Here is a 23,863-nt window from a genome sequence, read left to right on the forward strand (position 1 = left end):
ATTAACACAACAACATAACATAACACTTTTTATACTAACTACTAAATATAACGACTCATTTACTGTTTAATTCCTGCAGCAGTGCCTTCACTTCAAAGCATGTGTCCGATACGGTAATCAAAATGGTCTTGCTCATGTATGAACTGTACAAATGAAAGCTGGTCCCTCAGCCTCAGGTTTAAGAACACCTTTGTGAATCTGCCTAAGAGTTTTCGTAGGACCTTCTTAAGAACACAGTTAAGAAAATTCTTAGGAAGATATTGGTTAATGAGGCCCATTGTTCTGTTTTGAATGATACTGTATTATCTCTGGAACAACATACACATATCATACAAATTATAAGTATATGTACTTTTTTGATCCCGTGAGGGAAATTTGGTCTCTGCATTTAACCCAATCAGTGAATTAGTGAAACACAAACAGCACACAGTGAACACACAGTGAGGTGAAGCACACACTAATCCCGGCACAGTGAGCTGCCTGCTTCAACGGCGGCGCTCGGGGAGCAGTGAGGGGTTAGGTGCCTTGCTCACGTTTGAATGAAGTTCCAGTCCTTGCGTAGTGATATGAAAGACGTATCAGAAGCACAAAACCCGTTGCCATTGACAGCGGTAATTATATGTTTGCAGCGGTAATTACATGAATTTATTTTACCGTAGAACGTTGGGAAATCCCATTCAAGTCAATGGAGCGTTCTACTAGCATTGTGAAGAGCCGTATAATAACAAAAAGTAAAAATTCGGAGCAGCACAGATGTAGTAGCTATAAACTCGTATAATAACACTTATTAACCGCTAGTAGAACGTAGGGCTGGGCGATATATCGGTATTACGACTACGACCGATATATTTTTGAAAACGATATGTAGTTGAGAAAATATCGTAATACCGGTATGTCAAATAATGGGCCATTTTATCAAAGCCGCTTGCTCTTCTGTGTTCAGACCATTCAGACAGCCGCAGCTCTGCTCAACTGCGCCCCTTGCGTGTGCACGTTCTCCCTCGCAGCACTACAAACTTTCAAACATGACTGACACGGAGTCAGATTTTGTCTACCGTGATCAGAGGTTGGTGCTGATGACTATTTCCGTCGGCACATCAACGGCTAGACCGAGAATTCTCGTTGTGAAATCAAAATTCCACTGGAGCTCCAAGCGGTTTTGTACACTGTTTACAGCTCTTCGACTCATGGTAAAATGTCATTTTTGGTACATAGCCTAGCTAATTTAAATACACTTATGGGTGCTTGCGTTTAGCGACATAGCAGATCTAAAGTCCTCAGGAAGACAACCTACACACTGATTTTATTAAGAGGATATGCACACGGGGACTCGCGAGCAGTTAGGGGCATCATTTTTTATGATTCCCGAAACCCCATTCAATCAATCGTGCATAGGGATTTTTTCTTACGAACCGGAACATGCAAAAATGGTAATGAACACATACAAAATGACGGTAGCGTCTATCACACTCTTGGTGAGTGACTCAGTTACGTTGTTTAAGTAGCCTAATTGTTTGTTGTCAAGTCACACATGTCTAGGCCATCATAGGCTACATTTGCTTGTCATCTAGGCCCTATCAAACCCTTACAGTAAAAAAACTGCATTGTGTGACAAAACTGCTGGCTTTTTTCTGCAATAGGCTACTGCAATATTTTGGGCACAAAAATATTGCATTGTGCAGTACAATGTAGGCCTGTGTTGTCAGTCAGGGTCAACTTATTGGTCTTTTGTTATTTGCACAGCTTTATCAGAGCAGTAGCCTACTATGCCTATTGGTAGGCCTATGTTATTGTTTACACTTTTTTGCACAGCTGTGTTAGAGCAGTCTGAAATTCTAATTAAAGCTGGTTGTGTTGTCATAATTGTCATGTTGAGTGAATACGAAACACTTAGCTCTTCTGTTTAAAATATCGATATATATCGTATATCACCAATCAGCCCCAAAATCTCGGGATATCAGTTTTGGTCCATATCGCCCAGCCCTAGTAGAACGCTCCATTGACTTGAATGGGATTTCCCAACATTCTACCAGTCAATTATATTCATGTAATTACAGCTGAAAACATATAATGAACGCTGTCAATGGCAACGGGTTTTGTTCTTCTGATTCACGTCTTTCATATCACTCCGCAAGTAGTCCAGTCACTTCTTGCAATGGAACTTCATTCAAAAGTGAAAGCAGACGGTTGATCAGCTGTGTTCAAAAGAATGTTTGATTCAAGTTCAGCGTGTGTTGCGGAATATTTGGGTTACACTTTACTTGACATTATTATACGGCTCTTCACATTGCTAGTAGAATGCTCCATTGACTTGAATGGGATTTCCCAACGTTCTACGGTAAAATAAATTCATAATTACCACTGCAAACATATAATTACTGCTGTCAATGGCAACGGGTTTTGTGCTTCTGATACGTCTTTTATATCACTACACAAGGACTGGAACTTCATTCAAACGTGAAAGCAGACGGTTGATCAGCTGTGTTCTAAAGAATGTTTGATTCAAGTTCAGCAGCGTGTGTTGTTGCGAACTATTTGTTTTTCAAATGCCACGGTGAACGGTAACAAATAGGCTAGGCTATGTAGGCTAAAGTCATATCGTGGGGAGTTTATTATTTCGTTTTGGCAAGTAGCCGTATAATAAGCGGGATAATGTATAGAACGCCGGTCATTATGGGAAAATAAGTCCCTTCAGGGCGAAACAGTCCGGTTCGCCCTGTCGGGACTTATTTTCCCAATAATGACCGGCGTTCTATACATTATCCCTTACGTATCGACATAAGAGTGACATGACACTGTCATGAATGTGTCATAAACAAGTCATAAACGTTAATGGCATAACACTTCTGTTATTAAGTGACATTCGGGTTTTGTCATAACAAGTTAGAGGTTAGGATTAGGGTTAGGGTTAGGGTTCATGTGTCATGACAGTGTCATATGTTCATGACAGTGTCATGTCACTCTTATGTCGGTACTGTCAAGTAAAGTGTTACCAATATTTGTTTCTCAGCAAAAGCCACAACGAAACTGTAACAAGTAAATGTGTAGTAGCCAGATAATAAGTGGGATAATCAGAATCAGAATCAGAATAATTTTATTGCCAGGTTTTTTTTCTTTTCCACACAAGACAAGGAATTTGACTTGGTGAAATGGTGCAAGACACATAAGAAGTATTTAAATACAAATATAATATATAATATAATATATAGGCATATATATATATATATATATAAAGGGGAAGATACTGTTTTTGTGGCGTGAGGTCCTGGTCATGATGGCCTGCAGCCTCCTGCCAGAGGGGAGTGTCTGAAATAGACTGCGTCCGGGGTGGGAGGGGTCTGCAGCAATCTTTCCTGCCCCCCTCAGGGTACTGGAGGTGTACAGACTTTGTAGAGAAGGCAGGCTGCAGTCAATCACTCTCTAAGCAGAGCAAATTAAGTCGTCCCCTGTCCTTAGCAGTGGAAGCAGCATGCCAGATGCAGATGGAGGAGGTGAGGATGGATTCTATGATGGTAGAGTAGAAGTGCACCATCATCGACTTTGGCAGGTTGAATTTCCTCAACTGTCGCAAGAAGTACATCCTCTGGTGTGCTTTTTTGATGAGGGAGCTGATGTTATGCTCAGAACGCCAGTCATTATCGGGAAAATAAGTCTCGACAGGGCGAACCGAACGCACATAACTAAACCGTACTAAGGAAGATGTATGAAACCTGCTTTCACTTTAAACAGTCTTCAGACAACCTCAATTGAATTGTCAGCATTCATCAGGCGTTCTTGATCCAGTCTTAAATTATTGCTGTTGTTGGCGGAAACTAAACTAGCAAAACACCTTAACACGATGATGACTGCCTAGACTTTTTCAGCAGCTCATTCACTTTCACAGCTAATTACACAAGCTGATTATGTTCATGTTAATCACTTTTAAATGATTCACGACACCTACAGTAATGAAATATCAACACTCCATGCCTCAGTAGAAATCACACTGCCGCATCCTCAAAGTAAACCCTTTTTACTCTAGCAATAATTATACTGTACAAATCATCTTTACCGATGAAAAACTTAGCTAAGTGTGAATCAACCTCACAAATGTTCTTTCCAACTCTCTGGAAATCCCAATTAAAGAAGATACAGTTACATTTTTTGACTAACTTTCTTTAAATAAAAAAAAAAGTATAATCAGGACAATGTTGTGTCCAGTCACTATATTGATGCGAACACTCCCTTCTGATGTTCTCTGCCCCAGTATCCCTCGCCGGGACTGACGCAATTTGCTGTGGACGCCTTCCACCTCAAGGTCACAGAAGCTGCTGATCCGCACTAATGTGTATCTGTCCACAGCAATCCCAGCCCTCTGTGTCCTTGTTCAGGCAACCTTCCAGAACAAGGAGTTGCCACCTCCAAGGAATTGCCACTTGAGATTTTTTCATGGGGTTTTCTCTGCCAAGGCCCTGCTTGAACTTATTTCATGTTTATTTATTTATATTTTTGCCCTGAGATGTACTGTTTTAAGCAGTTTTATGCTGCTTTGATATTTCTTTCTTTTTAAATCAAAATAGTGATATTAATACTTTTTGACTTTTATAAAATGAATACATTTTTATATATTAAAAATATATATTTTCCTCAGAGACCTATTACACCACATTGCAGCATATGGAAACATGAGAGTGAAATAAGTGAGACCACTGCAGATTCAGATCAGCAGCAAGTTTTCTCTTCAGTGGAGTAGCCTCAACCTGACAGCTAGCTAACAGTATGCACACATCTCCTGGCATTACCAATGCTAACAAAAATCCATCACATAATGACAGCCTTGAACTTTAGGTCTGTGACAACACTGCTGAGTGAAAACGGCCAAATCATACAGAGAATAGTGACAGAAGTCACATTTTCATGTTTATTTTTTATTTTTTTGCATTTAGCTTTTATCCAAAACAGCTTACAGTATAGAATATACATTGTGTCGCCAGAATCAGAATCATGATTCATTTGTCAACACAAAAGGATTGTTGGTTACGGCTTTTGGCGTCCCACTCACACTACAAAAAATGACAGCATACACAATATACAGACAATGTACATATTACAGACAGTATACGAGTACAATATACAGACAATGTACATATTACAGACAGGATACGAGTATAATATACACACAATGTACATATAACAGACAGTATACGAGTACAATATACAGACAATGTACATATTACAGACAATATACGAGTACAATATATGGGACAACATACGAGTACAGACTTTACAAACCATAAGCTACATAAAGTGTCCCTTATGTTTTGTGGTGCGGTGTTGTTATCATGTCATTTCTGTCTCTGGTCAATAATGTCCTGTATTCATTGCTGTGATATTTGCTCCTCTGAAAATCGACTTTGGGTTTGAGAAAGGTGCTAAACAAAATGAATCATTATTATTTTATACTGTTTATTATTATACACATTAGATGCTGTGTGGTAAGAGACAGAAGGGCCACAAGGATGACAAGAGTGCAAATTTAGTGGGGGCACTGTGGTGCAACTGGCTATACAGCAGCGGTACCATATTTGGGTCCAAGTTCGAGTCCGACCTGAGTCACATCCTGATCACATTTTCTCTCTCTCACCTACAGTGGGTGCCAGTGCCTGTGGATGAAAGTGAGTCAGCAGCCAATGAGTACATTTAAATGGAAATAGAAATCAATTCAGCATTTTCCATTTTCATTTTTGTCATGCAGTTTTGTCTGTGCTGTTGGCCTTGTGTTACAGCATGCTGTGTTGTCATGATTTTACATCTCTCTCTTTCTGTCTCTCTCTTCCTCTCTCTCTCTTTTTGTCTCTCTCTACCTCTCTCTCTCTCTTTTTGTCTCTCTCTCTGTCTCTCTCTTCCTCTCTTCCTCTCTCTCTCTCTCTCTCTCTCTCTCTCTCTCTCTGCATGCATGTGTGTGTGTGCGTGTGTGTGTTTTGAACGCATGGACGTCGTTTCAAAGGATATTTCTGCATGCTGAGCTTTTTGGACGTAGTGCAGCTTTTATAATAGTCCATAGTCAGTTTGTAACACTACTTTGATGTCTGTTGTGGGGGTTGAATGGGTGAAGTGTTTGAAGTCAGTGCAGAGCACAATGTGTGCTATTCCCTAAAAGTGACACACTGTTATATGGCGCAGCAGTAAATGAAAGGGATTGGGATTTAACAGGCGCTGGCACAGGTCAGGAAAGAATACCAAAGTAGAGAAAACTTGCCCTGGCATCTCCTCTTCAAATCCTCTGCATGGGAACGACCAACACCTAATCATATTAAATAGCTCACTCTGTCACTATAATTAACACAGTGCTAACAGTGCGACCTACTGCAAGAATGCTGCAGAGAATGATTCAAAACACAGAACACCTGCAAAAATCATCTGTCTTTAGATGTGGGGGATGCAATGGCTATGGAGGTTTGCCAAAAGGCAATTCAGTGGAAATCCCAGCAGGTCATTTCCACAAAGCCCAGACCTTGGCAGCACACTAGTGAACATCTCCTGACCAATTATATGCCCAGCACCCTGTGCCGTCTGTCTGCGACCGCTGCACCTGTGCATCTCTCGAAGGGCCCTTTATTGTGAAGAGGTGCATGGGCTGAATAGCGATCGGCAGACAGACAATGACTTGAATGGGAAGGACAGCCGGGAAGATCACTTCACACAGGTGCTGCCACTCCAAATACCCTTGGGTTGGCAACTCTCAAGTGTGTACAAGTGTGTGTGTGTGTTTTTCTAAACGGTAACGAGCCGCGGAGGTAAAAGCCTCTTCACATCAGGCCTGTTACGTCATCAGCAGTAGCAGTGTGAACTCCAGGTCATTTTCTCCTGATAGTATTTACAAAGAAAGTAGAATAAACCAACTAGTTAAATATCAACTTTGGTGACATTTTGAGCTCTTCAGAGTTCGTGTTTTTGTGAGCACCTTGTCTGTGCCTTTTTTGGATGTGCTGACTTTGTTTACTTTCACTTAATCTCTGCTCTAGTGTTCCCAAGGTCAAAAGATATTCATGAGTCGAGTGAAAATATGTTAAATATTTTAGTGATTATTAAGGTTCAAATGCATGAAGTGTAATGGGCAAGCAAATGAATGCCATACAGGGCAATGTGCAACCTGAAGATACTGATGGTAATGGCATTATTTCCATTCTGCATGAATTATCCACTTGGAGAGGACCCAGGAGAAATGGCCTCAAACTGAACTCCGTGCAGGCTTCAGATCAGCTTCTCACTGGCAGCTTGGGTCAAGTCTGTCATCAGCAGTAACCACGAGCATAGACTCTCTCTTGTAACACCAGCTCGACTGGTCAGAAATTGTGGTGGACTGCGTTGTTATATTAGGCAGTAGTTCAGCTCTCTTTAATACCCTTTCAAGCCTTGTATGTATAATAATATATTAGTCTATGTGGGATACTTAGCCATTCTAGGGATGCTGTTGTCTCTATTTATGTTTGCAGTGGATGTTATGGTTGAATCCTGAGCAGCCTGAAGATGCAGTTATAACTGGACTGTGACCAGGAAGTCTTTGTGAGCAAGTGTGTCTGATCCTTTAGCCCCCATTTTCTTTCCCTTTTGCCTCTATCACTGTTTTCACTTTCACACATGAATATATAGGTTCGACATGGTTGTTTTCAGGAACTCTTGTTGTCCACTGGTTGTGGGCACAAGGTTGGCAGGAGGCAAAACCGCAGAGCTGTTTTTAATTACTCTTTTTAAGAATGCTTAAGCAGGACTAAAATAGATGCTCTGAGTGAAAATAATAATAATAATAATAATAATAATAATAAACAGTCTTGGGGGACTCTTGGGGGCTTAGTTATCTGAAAGTTTTTGATGTAATCAGGAAACTTCTTCCAAATTATTTTTCATGAGCTCCCAACATCAAAGGAATAGGGCGGACTCTTATTATGGCTAAGTCGGGCAGATATTAGTGAGACCCTCTCACGTCATTCCATGAGAACAGCACTTTTTAAACTTAGCTTAGAAAAAAAACATTGAGTCTCTCTGCTTTGTGGCTTTGTGACAGATGATTCTAAGGATGAAGGATTGTCAAGCAGACCATAAGTGAGGTGGCTGTGTTGAAAACAGGTCTCAGGCATCAAAACCTTGGCCTTCCAGTTCGCTTCCGTCACATCTGTCACATGCAATGCCTTCCAGTTGGGGTGGGAATTATATCCTCCAAGAGTAGTCAATGGGATTATTATCAGTAAACCTGGTAGAAAATACTGAAAACACGAATCTTACAAATGTGTTGAACGAGCTGCCAACACGCATTACGGTTGTGATCTGTTCTGATGAATTTGTCACACACTTGTTTTCCCCACCTTATGGTGAGAAATTGTTGAGTTGAGGACTTCAATAAGCACAACTCTGCAAGCACTTTACTGAAACTGGTTTACTTTTTACAAGTCTTTTGTGCAGTAATTGAGATCAGACCTTCATTTGTCCAAACCTAGCCACACCAATCCAATAAAAGGGAGCTAATTAGGGGCATCTATGTATGGTTCCTACATGAGACATAGTTTTTGCAGTATTCACTCTTTAGGTATGATATGGTTTACCTCTATTATCATTGCACATAATGCAAGTACAAACATAAAAAATGCACATCCAACAAGAAGTGCAAATAGTAAAGTGCTGCAGCTGAGATAATATTTACAGGTTGTGTAAATACATAAATATGCAACAGTTTGATTGGTTTTGGCATTGTTTGTGCAATTATGAACCTTTATGCACAAACCTGACAGCTGAGAATAGTAATTAGAATGTATTACAATGCTGATGTAATGCTTATGAATATATAACCTGAATATATGAATGTGATGAATGAATGTATTTTATAATAAATATAAAACTAAAAACTCCAGTCCTCCATCATCTAATCATCCAGCTATTTAAAGGAGGTGAAGATTTTTTGTCCCACAAAGGCCTTTGTAACAATACCCTCCTCTCTCCTCCCTCCTCTCAATGTGTGTTTGTGTGTGTGTGTGTGTGTTGTTTGAGTGTGTGTGAACACCTGCAGGGCTCTTAGGTACAACCAGTGCAGTCAGCAAATGTAGAAAGTGTTTTTTTAAATCTCTAGAGTGACTTCTCATACTATTGATTTTCAAGGGGGATTGAGGAGCTGCAAATGCCGAAATTTGGCCATTCATTACTGAAGGGAGAGGAGGCATATTGCCTTAAGATCAGTCTATCGATCAAAGGTAAGCTATGTGTAGATTGCTTTGTCTTGTCCTCTGTGCTGTACTGAGTGTGGTGGTCTGGTCAGGTGCGGGGTGGTGCGGTGTGGTGTGGAGAGGTGTGAGTGTGAGTGTGGTGTGGAGTGGTGTGAGTGTGGTGTGGAGTGGTGTGAGTGTGGTGTGGTGTGGTGTGGTGTGGTGCGGTGCGGTGTGAGTGGTGTGGTGTGGTGAGGTGCAGTGTGGTGTGGTGTGGTGTGAGTGGTGTGGTGTGGTGAGGTGAGGTGCAGTGTGGTGTGGGGTGAGTGGTGTGGTGTGGTGTGGTGTGAGTGGTGTGGTGTGGGGTGGAATGGGGTGGTGTGGTGTGGGGTGGTGTGGTGTGGTGTGGTGTGAGTGGGGTGGAATGGGGTGGTGTGGTGTGAGTGGGGTGGAATGGGGTGGTGTGGTGTGGTGAGGTGTGGTGTGGGGTGGTGTGGTGTGGTGTGGTGTGGTGTGAGTGGGGTGGAATGGGGTGGTGTGGTGTGGTGAGGTGTGAGTGGGGTGGTGTGGTGTGGTGTGGTGAGGTGAGGTGCAGTGTGGTGTGGTGTGAGTGGTGTGGAATGGGGTGGTGCCGCAGTGCAGAGGAGAGTGAGTGTGAATCAGAGCAGCTTAAGATGCCAGGGAGGCCAGAAGGCGTTCTGTCACACACACACACACACACTGATGGCCTCTGGGTCTCCTGCCTGCTTCAGCACAAATCCTACTTTGGTCAGCCAATCTAGAAAACACAGCATCGATGTGTACCACATATGTTATAAATATCAGATGTCTCACTCTTTCTCTCTTATCCCCCTCTCCATCTCTCTCTCCCCTGTCTGTTTTGCTCTACATACCGATGCACTAGGGGGCATTCGTTTAATACTAATCTGTCATGCTTTAGTCATTAAGACTTTCGGCAGTCCTTCATTCTTTCATCAGCCAGAGTACACTACTATGCTCTTATCATTCATACAAAATGTGTATGTGATCTGTATGTAAGACATATCCTCCTCTCCCTCTCCTTTATCACCCCTCTCTCCCTCTCCCTCTCCTTTATCACCCCTCTCTCCCTCTCTCTCTCTCTTCGGCTTCCACTCTTCCTCTTTGCTGACTATGAAATATGCAAAAAAAAAAAAAAAACAGACTTCATTTATGAATGAAATTCAAAACAAACTCAACTAAAGTATACATATATATACAGTATATATATATATATATATATATTCATACTCCACTTTCAAAAAGGCGAAGGTAAACACACACACCTGCACACAAACACACACACCTGCACACAAACACACAAGAAAGAACTGTTGCAAAGGACAAATAAGGCAACAATTCACAAAACAACAAAATAACAGAATTACTATAATAAAATAAAAATCCATAATCTTTTGTGTGTGTGCATGTGTGTGTGTGTGCGTGTGTGTGTGTGTGTGCATGTGTATGTGCATGTGTGTGCATGTGTGTGTGCCCGTGTGTGCGTATGTGTGCATGTGTGTGTACATGTGTGTGTGCCCGTGTGTGCATGTGTGTGTACACACACAGATGCACGCACGCACGCACACACATGTACACACACACACACGGGCACATTTCTCTTGTCTGTTATCTCTGGATAATTATCCAGAGAACAGACAAGAGAAATTCCCACTATGGCCTATTGTTTCACCTCTGAGTCAACCGTAGCTGAGAGTTTTCCTATTCACCGTTCGTTCACCTGCAGACTGTGAAGCACCAGTCCACTGCGAGAGCTGGTGAAGTGACTCATGGAGCAGTAATGTAGCATACAGGCCTCCTGCTTCAGTGCTTCTGCTGGGGATTTTTAATGTGATTCACCAGGTTGCTATGCAGACTATTATGCAAATAGCTGGGGGTGGCGATGGAATCTTCATTTGCACCCTACTGAATCTAAATTACTACCCTCTCTCTGTAATCATAGGCTGTGGTTTTATAATGAGTTTTATAATAATAGTTTATTGAAATTATCGACTGGTCTTAAATAATAATAGGCACGCTCTGCCATTTGTAAAAAAAAAAAAAATAATATATGATAATTTGTACTGAGGATTCACATCCAGTTGTAAAATTGCAATAGCATGATATTGATCTGTCAGATTAGAGGACTTCCCTGAACTGTACTCACCGTCTGATGTGTGTATTGACTCTAGGCAATTGAAAAAATATAATGTCCACAACACTGCTTTTGACTCCCAATTATTTAATGCACAACAGGCAACGTTTCGACCCTACTGGGACTTCTTCTTTTGCCTGAAGAAGACCCAGCAAGGTCGAAACATTGCCTGTTGTGCATTAAATAAATGAGAGTCAAAAGCAGTGTTGCGGACATTATATTTTTTCAATTGAGTATAGTTTTCGTTTGTCCTGCACTTGCCAGAAGGTAGGATGTGCACACAATAACTGTTTGCTGAATGTATTGACTGTAGGGGCATGATCCATAATTTGTGATAGGCTGTTTGAGATGAGATTATACCTTAACGTCTCAGCCTTCATGAATATACTGGTGAAGTTCCTGCCACACTGCAGCATGTTGTGTGTTATGTACTGTGTTGGTGTGTGTTGCGTTGTTTTGTCGTGTTGTTGTGTGTTGTGTTTAATGAGTTGTGTTGTTGTGTGCTGTGTGCTGTGAGTTGTGTGTTGTGTTGTTGTGTGCTGTGTTGTTGTGTGTTGCGTTGTTGGGTTGTTTTGTTGTTGTGTTGTTGTATTGTTGTGTGTTGTGTTTAATGAGTTGTGTTGTTGTTTGCTGTGTTGTTGTGTGTTGCATTGTTGTGTTGTTGTGTGTTGTGTTTAATGAGTTGTGATGTTGTGTGCTGTGAGTTGTGTGTTGCCCCTGTAGAATCTGGACTTCTTAGAGTAAAAGACTGACTGTGGCCTCCAGATAAGGCATAATTAATGTACACACATGCATACATATACACAAATACACACACACACACACACACACACACACACACACACACACACACACTGTCATATTCATACATACACAGACAGACACACACATATACAGTGATGGTCAAAAGTGTTGGCACCCATGCTAAAGTTGACTGAAAAGAGGAATAAAATCATCTTTTGGAAATTGATCTTAATGCCTTAAGTGAAAAATGAGGAAATATCTAACCTTTAAGGACACCAATTTTCTTAGTGAATGAATAATGTATCATAAATAAATAAATGTTCTTCCTTAAAATACAGGGGTCATAAGTATTGCCACCCCTATGTTAAATTCCCATAGAGACAGGCAGATTTTTATTTTTAAAGGCCAGTTATTTCATGGATCCAGACTACTGTGCATCCTGATAAAGTTACCTTGGCCTTTGGAATTAAAATAGCCCCACATCATCACATACAGTACCCTTCACCATACTGTACCTAGAGATTGGCATGGTGTTATTTCAGTTAGCCTATTAGCTGGTTTGATGCTCATTGAGCTCAATGCAAATTATTTTCACTTAAGGCATTAAGATCAATTTCCAAAAGATGATTTTATATTCCTCTTTTCAGTCAACTTTAGCATGGGTGCCAACACTTTTGACCATCACTGTACACATGCAAAAACGTACACACACACACACACAAACATACAGACATTTTATGCATCAGCTTGGACATAAACACCGCATTTACTCAAGCTAAATTCTGATAAGATATGAGAGCACAACACCACCACCTCCAAAACAACAACAACAGTGGCCCATGTGACGTGTCAGAGTTTTTCCCACACTTTATCTGCACTGACACCCAGCATGGTGCCGTTGTTCAGATACATGACTCCAGGTGTTTACATATTGTTTTGGTCAGACAATATTGAGGCTGTATAGAAAATGTTCCGTAGCGACCGCAGCTGCTGATTCCTTCCTACTGGTGCTGACTCCCCTCTGCCCATTAGGGAAGCGTTTCTTTCCCACATTTTTCTACTGCCACATGAGACATTTCTGTGTTGCCACACACATACACATACACACACACACACAAACCTACACACACACACACACACACACAAAGAGAGAGATGAGAGAGATGATGCTAGGGAGAGAGAGAGAGAGAGAGAAAGAGAGAGAGTAAAAGAAACAGTGTGACAGTGTGAATGAGAGTAAGAGAGAGAGAGAGAGAGTGAGCGAGTGAGAAAGAGATAGTGAGAGAGAGAGAGAGTGGGAGAGAGAGAGTGAGCAAGATGTAGCAAGAGGGACAGTGAGAGACAGATAACAAGGGAGAGAGGGAGAGAAATAACGAGAGAGAGAAAGTGAGAAAGATATTAAGAGAGACAGCACAAGAAAGAGTGAGACAGGTATTATAGAGAAAGATAGTGAGGGACAAAGGAAGAGAAATAAAGAGAGAGCAGAAGAGTGAGTGAGAGATAGCGAGGGAGAGGGAGAGGTGGAGAGAGTGTGTTTGACAGAGGAGTGTGTGTGTGACTGCAGAGCTGAGGTAGTAGTGTGGGTTGGCTCGGCCACACGGGTCCCTGAGTCTCTCTGCTCTCTGAAGGCTGGACTGCTCTCCTGCCCCTTAATGTGTGGATGGAGGTGGCGGCGTAGTAGAGAGTGTGTGGCTTTTTACACCGGCCCCAGTGGCAGGGGACCATGTGTGTGTGTGTGTGTGTGTGTGTTTGTGTGTGTGTGTGTTTGTGTGTCTGTGTGCGTGCGTGCGTGCGTGCGTGTGTGTGTGTATGTGTGTGCGTGTGCGTGCGTGCGTGTGTCCCTGTGTGTGTAAGCTCAGGGATTGGGTTACAGTGCCACTGGGGCTCGATGTGTCTCTGAGCCGCTGAGAGTGCTTTAAATGATGCAGAAAGCAAGAGTGGAGATGTAGCCTGGGCTCTCAGCGACGGCCCAGATGGGCTGCACAGAAATGTAAATACATTTGGAATAGAGCAACGGGGAAACTGCTTTCCCTCTGAAGACCGTCACTCTGCCAGCTGGGGTCAGAGTGAAGGTGACTGGTACAACAGCCTGCTTATAAAGAGAGAGAGAAATATTGGCAGCTTATAGACCCTTTCAACTGCATAAACAAAGACGTGCGTTCATTCCTAAAGGCATTTCTCGTGGCACAGAAAAACAACATTGAGCTAATGGCTACTTGGGGACAAACAGAAAACAAGTCTAAAGTCTACATTTTGTAGAGCATTACACTAAAGTCTGATTCATTTTGTAGAGCATTACGCTAAAGTCTTATTCATTTTCATGTCAAAGTACCTGCGTTAATTTTGAACGTTTCAACCGTAAACCCTCTAGGAACATATTGACAGGGTCTATAAGCTGAGGGAGAAATTCTGCCTTGCAACTTTACAACAAACGTCAGCCTTGTTAATGATATGTCCATTTGAATCATGCGCTTTTTGATAAAAAGTCTTTCGAACCCAAACTATGTTTTTATGTCAGTGAGGGTTACTTTGAGGGATATTTCGTAAAATAGTCGTTGGATGTGAGAGGCTGCTCCTTGGCGGCGGATTCTCCTTGGCCTCACCATGTGAGTCTCTCCAAGCCTGTGGGGCAGCCTTTGTTCTTTGGTCTTGAGTATGTGTGAATGTGCGGCGCTTTGGATGCCTGTATGAAAGACCAAACAGGCCTTTAGATATGCGCCGCAGACCCAGGTAGCTCTTTCGCTCTCTCTCTCTCTCTCTCTCACACACAAACACACACATACACAAACACAAATACAAACACACAAACACACACACACACACACACGCATTTGAATATGCCAAATCCAATTCTGTTGTGAAGGAAGGATTTATTGAAAATTTGGACTAAAATAAGACGACACTTTGGATGGCATGCAAAATCTCTCCTAGCCCCTCTGTGTGCAAATCACCATTTTCATCCCTCTATGTTAGACAATTCTTTTCAACTATGGGCTCAGAACGGTGTTACAACAATGAAAGATCTTTTGAATCACTGCGTAGTAAGCTTAAATTGCCTCAGACTAATTTCTTTCATTTTTTACAAATTCGTGACTATATAAGATCTAATACAACTTATTTTCCTAATGCTCCTGCTCCCACACAGATGGATTCTTTGTTTTCAGATCCCTCATCTAGAAGGGTGATATCATATATGTTTAAAGTAATTGTGGTGAACAATTACTTAATATTATCTTAGACTGGCAAACTTCAGGAACACTCAGGAATCAGGTTTATTCTGTTACAAGCAGAGAGGGTAAAAAATGGTCTATGGTCTATGTAGGCCATGGCCTCTGCTGGATCAACCTCTCTCTCTCTTCTTCAGTACTCATTCTTCTAGTTCTTCTTACAATGCAAGTTAGTCACTTTTGTATGGGTTAAACAAAGAAAGAATTGGCGGCAAAACAATCCCACATGGTTGGTTCTCCAGATGGCATCAGACACACCTACTCACACCTATCTGAATAGCATGAGGAGAGATATCTTATATATCAGAAATATCACAATTTTCACAATCAAATCATTACAATCCTTGTACTGAGACTATTACAATGATACCAAACATGAATATATTTACATTTCATGACAGATGGATTCAGTATAGCAAGGTAACATCCTTTGTCTTGTGGATCTGATAGTCCTTGGAACCAGTACATTAGCATTTCATTGGGGGAGGGGAGGGTGTCTGTGTTTAATGCCAAGAGGGGCCACATGGCTAACTAAAAATAGTTTTGAAACCCTAAAATAATTGCTATCAATGTACAACCATATGTCTAGCCAATTAGATGTATCCCTTGACTTTTTGAAATCTGCATGGGAGGAAGATTGACTTGACAGAGGAACAGTGGGTGAAGGCATGGGAGGGAGTGCACTCAGCATCCATTTGCACCAGACATGGGCTCATACAGTTCAAGGTGTTGCATCGCTTGCATCTTTCTAAGGTCAAGCTTGCTAAAATGTATCCTAACGTTGATCCTGTGACCATGTGACCGTTGTGGGGCGGAATTCCATATCGCCACCTTCCTAAAAAATTGCCTACGTCTTTTTCTGACAAAAATGTTTGTTTTTTTTGTATATAAGTCATGTCCTCATGATGCTTGCCACTTCTGGTAAAATCGCCCACATCCTCAGTTGAACAGATCATGCTATTTTACCCCTGTAGTATAATGGCCTATGTCAAGAGTGTGACTTAGGCTGTTTTATTTTGCCTAAGTCAAAAGACAATGAGACTTTTACAAGCTTTTTAAGATGGCAACTGCATCAAGAAAAACAAAAATCTACTCAACCTCTGAAGTTATTTCCATGATTCACGGCTCACTCCCTATTGGTAGCCTAAGTGATGAGATTTATTATAATATAGGCTAGACTATAAATATTGCATAGTCTTTTTATTGAGTCTTTTTAGTCAGCAACATTTTTTTAAAAAGAAAAAGTTCTGAATTACATGATCTAATTAAGAAAGATTTTAACACCGTATTGTAATAAAACTGCTAGAAATGGTGTGTAGAACTAAACAAATTTCACTTGAACATAATATTAGAAATGCAGTGTCAGTGTCAGCTTGTGCACTCTTAAGGGTGCATGCACACCACTTTGGAAATCCCTATTAGTCCTTAGTAGTTTAATACAGGTGACCACAAGACCATAACTGTTTTTCAGAATGATTGTGACCTTACACCTCAATTGGGGCTAACTTCCATCACAACCTTCGTAGTAGGATCCATCGTTGTTGAATTTGGTGTTTCTAGAAAGGATAGTTCAAACTCTCAATCACAAAAGTTTGGTGGTTTGAACTACTGTCCCTGGGCAGTCGCACTTGTGTCGTTCCTTGGTAGTTCTAGTTGGTGTCGGAGCAAAAATCCCAAACCAAAAATTACAAGCCTAACCAAAAATTACAAGGTGGTTGTTTATCTTGTGACTCAATGATTGATCTATGCTGTAGCTTAATTTTCATTACAGTAAGAGTCCCCTACTGGGCTCATTCTTGCAATTTATGTTAATTCGAGTGTTGACTTGCTTTTTGATAGGCTAGTGTTATAATCTTCACAGACTCTTTAGTATAGTACAGTGATTATGATCTAGTGGCTAAACCAGGTGACTTGTCTGAATGTTGTAGGTTCGATTCTCTTATGAAGTGAGATTGTCTACTATATATTTGAAACAATTGTTTGTGACTGATGTCATGTTTCTAATGGTCTCACGATGTAGAGTAACTATATGCATACATATTTAGGGTCAAAAGCTATTGTTGTGTCTCGTAGGCCTACTCTTAATCAGAAGTGAAAAGGAGAGAGAGGATGCAAACTCTGGTCGAGCGCACAGAGTACCGACATGCTACCATTAAGCAACAAAACAGACAATAAAACTTGCGATAGCCTGAAATTCATCTAGGCTATATATTTTTTAACATAGATATTAAACACAAATAATGACACATATTGGGCAGCTTAGGGGCAACCGTGGCCTACTGGTTAGGGCTTCGTAACCGAAGGGTTGCCAGTTCGATCCCCAACCAGTAGGAAAAATGTGGATGGGGGAAGTGGTTGAGCACTGCTCTCCCATGCCCACATTCACAGCTGAAGTGCCCTTGAGAAAGGCACCTAACCTCTCACTGCTTCCCCGAGCGCTGTGCTGTAGCAAGGCAGCTCACTGCTCTGGGTTAGTTTGTGCTTCACCTCACTGTGTGCTCTGTGTGTTCACTAATTCCCCTTGTGGATCAATAAAGTATCTATCTATCTATCTATCGATCTATCTATCTATCTAATTCACGGATGGGATAAATGCAGAAACCAAATTCCGTGTATACGCAAGTATACTTGGCCTAGAAACCTGTTTTACATTTACATTAAGTAAACTGTTTTATATGCTTGCAATAGGTTTAGGTTTTTGCTGATGGCAATGACAATGCCAGCATTAATCACTTTTGGTTTAAATTAGAAAAATGTCGACATAGACTGTGGCAGAGAATTTCTAGGGGGTGGGGTATTACACTTTTCCAGTGTTTCCATGTATCGTTACATCATCAATAACGTTGTTGGAACTTTGAACGCCGGAGGTATGAATTGCGACACAGGAACGAGGCTTTCTGGAAACAGGTGTTGTCGTTGTTGGATGGCAAGTTGAGTCATACCACGGTAGTTCAGCAAAGTCGTTGCTAACTTTTCTAGAAACGCACCCCAGTTTAGCAGTGAACTCGTGGGAACTGCCACAGAGGGTACAGGTTCCAAATGAGTCTATACTAGTTAGTTTGTTAGTGTTTTATTGTTGACAGAGTTGAACATCTAAAATTGCTTAAGTGACAAAGGCATGTTCAAAAATTTGCCTAAGTCATTTATTTCTGTTATATTACATAATTGACATACATTGTTATTAGTATGTCAATAGTCATCTTCTGTCATAACCTTTTTAGGTGACATAAATAAATATCATATATTCAATTATTGGTTCATTTTTTTGTGTTTTCTGAGAAACCGGAAAAAATGACTTGGCCAATTACTTTAGGAAGGTGACGATATTTAAAACCTTGTCTGATGTTTTTGGCCACAGACTGGAACCTGATCCAGTGTTAGCTCTATTTGGGGTACTGAGCGAGGACAGTCCTTTAAAAGGATCTGCCTCCACGGCAATAAAGTGTATAGTTCTCTTAGCACGCAGATTAATTCTGTTGAACTGGAAACAGACACGGCCTCCCACTCATACTGCATTGAAATTATATTATGCAACATCTCAGACTGGAAAGACTTAAATACTCTTACAGGTTCGATTGATAAATGTTATAAGACTTGGCAACCCTTCATGGATTAGAGTCCAGGCATCTTAACATTTGCTACCTTTATTAGGCTATACTTTTTTATTTTTTTTAATTGATTATGATATGTAGCGGCTCACTGCTGATATTAATGTTGTTTATTGTTTACTTTTGTGTGTGTGTGTGTGATTTTGTGGGTGGGTGCATGTGTGCAGTTTCAGTATGCTTTATATCATGTATGTATGTATGTATGTATGTATGTATGTATGTATCAGAGGTGGAAAGTAATGAATTACATTTACTCACGTTACTGTATTGAGTAGTTTTTGTGTATTTTGTATTTTTTAAAATCTGTAATTTTATTTTTACTTGATTACGTTTTGAGTGAAGTATTGTACTTCGCTACATCACAAATCCAATCCGTTACTGAGTAAAAAAAAAAAAAAAGTTAAGACTAACGAAAACCTAAAGGAAGGGAAAAAAATCGAGCCCGGAACTACAGTGACAATGATCAGCATGTAGTCTACCATAGGACATGAATCAAACTGGTGCCAAGTCTTTCTAATAGAGATGGAGATGGAGGCGGATCACGAGATAGCTACCTCAGATTACATGTGTAACCCAGGAAAGTGTATTTTCCGCTCTTTCAATGGGTTGTCTCAGTTCGTTTTCAGCACTAACGATTGCGGAGATATTCAAGCAGTTTAACACCATGGGATTCGTGTTTTAACGTTTGTGCTCACCTTTAGAAAGAAGTTTATTAGCAGTGGGTTTCCCTCATTTTGATCGTTTTCTTTTTCCTGTTCTTGCCTTTGTTTTTTGTAACACAACTTGGTTTTCTTGGAGAAAGACATTGCCAGTAGCACAACAATTAGCGGCCCACTACTAGCGATGCTCAACTACATAAACAAAATGAGATACCTTATGAATCGTTGTGCAGGCGGACTAAACCATTTTGCACTTTAGCAAGGGAGAGTGTGAGTGACCTTAGACCAGGGGTATCAGGGGTGTCAATAAAGGGGTATCAGGGGTGTCAATAAAGTATCTATCTATCTATCTATCAAACACATATTAAGTCGGCCTAGTGGGCCGGATTTGTTGGAATGAGACCTTGTGAGGCAGGGCGTCATTGTCATGGTCATTATCATTTTTCTGCATGGGTATCAGAGTGTTATTTGATGATATCACAAACAAGTACAAATAATGTACTGCTGTCATATAGCCTACTGCTCTTTCTCTCTTGAAATGCCCTACTTCCATGTTAGTTTTCTACTTCTTCCTTCCTGAGGATGGTTTGTAGTGCTAGGTTTAATCAATTTATCATATTATAGAGATATTGCTTATTACACATTGTTGAAGACAACTGGATGTGAATATCTTATTTCTAATTTTCCCTTCCTACCTAAAACATCTGGGGGGCTGTATAAAACCTGCTGGCGGGCCTGATCTGATCCCGGGTCTTACGTATGTTTGACAGCCCTGCAGTCATTTTCACTATTTTTTGTATACAAAAGTCAGTCAGTCAGACTTTACATTTCGTCTGACATTCATTTTGACATTTAATTTGTAAATGAAAATATTCAGGTAAAATAAAATATATTCCTTTTAAAGGGCCCTATCCAACATTGGGGCCCTAGTAATCAGTCCCACTTTCCCCCCAGTCCGACGCCCTTGGATCTGCTGAACTCCTTTCCAACAGTTTCAGTTTCTCTCTGAAACTCAACATGGGCCTACCTGCCTCAGCTGCCTGTGAGCAGCTTTTCAGTTGTGCTGGATTACTGTTCATTGCAAAGGGAGCAAGGATGAGCGTGGTTTTTCCACATAGATCTCCGTTTCCCGAGGTCACCGACATCGAGTAGGCTGCTGTGGTACAAAAAAACCCCGACAACAATTGGTTTTACCTAGCTCGAGTAGCTGCAGCAGAGAGGGTTAAAGCGGAGCGAGAGGCGCAAACGTTCGACAATTTCCGCGTTCGATTATTGCAAGGGGGAGGGGGGGAAATCCCCCTTTATGCAGACCAGAGTAAACCCTCTGCACTAATGTCAATGCAGATTTGTGGAATTTTACCAATAAATTGGTCATTATGTCTTTCTGGATTTGTTGAGGGTTTTTTGGAAAATTTTGTCATAATCTGTAAGTGTTTGGGATCATTTCAAGCCTAAAAGTGTAATTTGTTAGCGTTCGGATTTGTAATAAAATAACTTAATATCAGACCATGCTGCTGCCAGTTACTGTCCGGTTATTAGCATGCTAGCTAGCCTCTTAGCTAAGGTAACATTTTAAACGGAGAAGTGTCATTTCTTTGAAATGACAACTAGCTGAATAACATTACTGACATTAGTTAAAGTGGATAGTTTATACTCAAGTGAATTTGCAACAGTATATTAAGTTTAAGCGAAGTCCTTCAACTACTAGTCACTTGTTAGCGCATAGCTGTATTGCCATAGCTACTCTCATCCATTTGTATAGCATTTTAAGCTAGCGTTAGCTAGCTCGGTTCACATGACTAATTAAATTATTCATATCATGTCCTAAAGAATGATTCATTGGTATCATACATGATTATAGACAATAATACTGTGAACACAATTATGTTTAACTGTTCTTATTGCTTATTAAGAGAGAAAGTTTATTTAGTGACGTAGGGTGACACTCTTGAGCAACTTGAGCTAGGTAAAACCGATTGTTTTGGGGGGATTGTTTTGTCCCCCCCCCTCCAAAAAAAAAAGTAACTAAGTAGCTTTTACTTAAAGTACATTTTAAATGAACTACTTTTTACTTTTACTTGAGTACATTTTCAGATTGGTAACTTAACTTGTACTTAAGTAATATTTCTTGAAAGTATTGGTACTTTTACTTGAGTACAATATTTTAGTACTTTTTCCACCTCTGGTATGTATATATATTTGTATATGTGTGAAGAAGACATTTGTGACGGTATGCACTCAGACCTCACTGTTTGTTTGTTAACTTGAAAAATCAATAAACAGAAGTTTAAAAAAATGTGCCTTGCTGTGCCCACACACACATACACACACACTGACACACACACACACACACACACACACACACTGATGGCCTCTGGGTCTCCTGCCTGCTTCAGCACAAATCCTACTTTGGTCAGCCAATCTAGAAAACACAGCATCGATGTGTACCACATATGTTATAAATATCAGATGTCTCACTCTTTCTCTCTTATCCCCCTCTCCATCTCTCTCTCCCCTGTCTGTTTTGCTCTACATACCGATGCACTAGGGTGCATTCGTTTTATACTAATCTGTCATGCTTTAGTCATTAAGACTTTCAGCAGTCCTTCATTCTTTCATTAGCCAGAGTACACTACTATGCTCTTATCATTCATACAAAATGTGTATGTGATCTGTATGTAAGACATATCCTCCTCTCCCTCTCCTTTATCACCCCTCTCTCCCTCTCCCTCTCCTTTATCACCCCTCTCTCCCTCTCCTTTATCACCCCTCTCTCCCTCTCCCTCTCTCCTCGGCTTCCACTCTTCCTCTTTGCTGACTATGAAATATGCAAAAAAAAAAAAAAAAACAGACTTCAGTCTTGGAATTTATGAATCAAATTCAAAACAAACTCAACTAAAGTATACATATATATATATTTTCATACTCCACTTTCAAACAGGCGAAGGTAAACACACACACCGGCACACAAACACACACACCTGCACACAAACACACACACAGACACACACGCACACACACACACACACACACACACACACACACACAGCGCAATTCCATTGATGTCTTCTCCCACCTGTCTTGTAATGCTTTCATATATGCCCTCACTCCCCACTTCCACCCCACCCTTCCCCTCCCAGTCTGCCCCCCCCCCCCTTCTCCCACCCTCCCACCTCTCTCTCTCTGTCTGCCTGTCTGGAAATGAAGCCCTGTGAGTCTATTCTTAGCCCTCACGTTCCCCCCGAACCGGTCCTCCCGTGCCTCAGCCTGGATCCGATTAGCAGTGATGGGGCGACACTAGGACATTTGCAAAGCTAATGAGAGGCAACAGTGACAGACGGCAGCGCTGTGAGTACGCTACCACCACCACCACCACCACCGCTGACACCGTTTAGCCCAGACTCCCGGCAGAACATTGCGCCACCTCTTTAGATGATCACGTCCCATAATATTTGCCCAGATGCAACCTGGCAGCCCGTTAAGGCACATAAGAGAGGGGGAGAGAGAGAGAGGAAGAGAAAGGGAGTGAGAGAGAGAGGGAGAGAGAGATATTTTTTTTCTCTCCATTGAGAGAAAAAGGTCCCTTTTACCCATTCTGAATCTCAGCATTTTTAGGCAGACTTTTGAAGCAAATTTAAGTGAAACACAAAAGTTAGAGGGATTTCTCACACCATCACCAGCTAAAAAAAACAGCAAAAAAAAAAAACAGAAAACGGAAAACAGAACGGAACTGAGGAGTGAGGTAGAATGAGAAAAAGAAACTGTAAGGCCCTTAATGCAATCTCCTCTCCGGCGGAGACAAGGCTCCTTCACTGGGGGCTGAATAAACAGGAGATGCAGGGCAGGTTACGTAAGGCCCACTGTGGGAGAGAGCTGTGGGTGACCAGTGAGTAATGTATAGGTTCTATTGAGATTCCACCAAATCACAGGAAAAGTAGGATAAGCACCCACGGAATTACCTGACTGTGTGTGTGAGTGTGTATGAGTGTGTGTGTGTGTGTGTGTGTGTGTGTGGGCATGAAAGGAAAGGTCATTTGGTTGGCGTAGTAATGACAACGACAGGCCACACAATCAATTGAAAATTGTATAACAGGTATAATTAGCCCACACTGTATGGAGAACTACATAACTACTTCTCCTCTGCTAAGTCATAAACAGTGGTAGTGTGAGTATTAATGGACTTCAAAACAAGATCACTTATGCGGTGAACACAAGGTTTTTGCATGTAAAACAAGGGCATGCATGCAGTGTCAATTACTATTTATTAAATTAATGTCTG

General features: G+C 41.1%; 1 long non-coding RNA gene across 1 annotated transcript; it reads right to left on the bottom strand.

Annotated features, from left to right (window-relative positions):
- Positions 1-208: 208 nt before the first annotated feature.
- On the bottom strand, positions 209-14,888 carry LOC121709726. Its single transcript, XR_006032018.1, has 3 exons — positions 14,868-14,888; positions 10,308-10,312; positions 209-282 (listed from the first exon to the last, which is right to left on the bottom strand). It is a non-coding gene; the product is annotated as an uncharacterized LOC121709726 (long non-coding RNA).
- Between the last annotated feature and the right edge of the window lie 8,975 nt (positions 14,889-23,863).

The sequence above is a fragment of the Alosa sapidissima genome, chromosome 5, assembly GCF_018492685.1.
Source record: "Alosa sapidissima isolate fAloSap1 chromosome 5, fAloSap1.pri, whole genome shotgun sequence".
NCBI lineage: Eukaryota > Metazoa > Chordata > Actinopteri > Clupeiformes > Clupeidae > Alosa > Alosa sapidissima.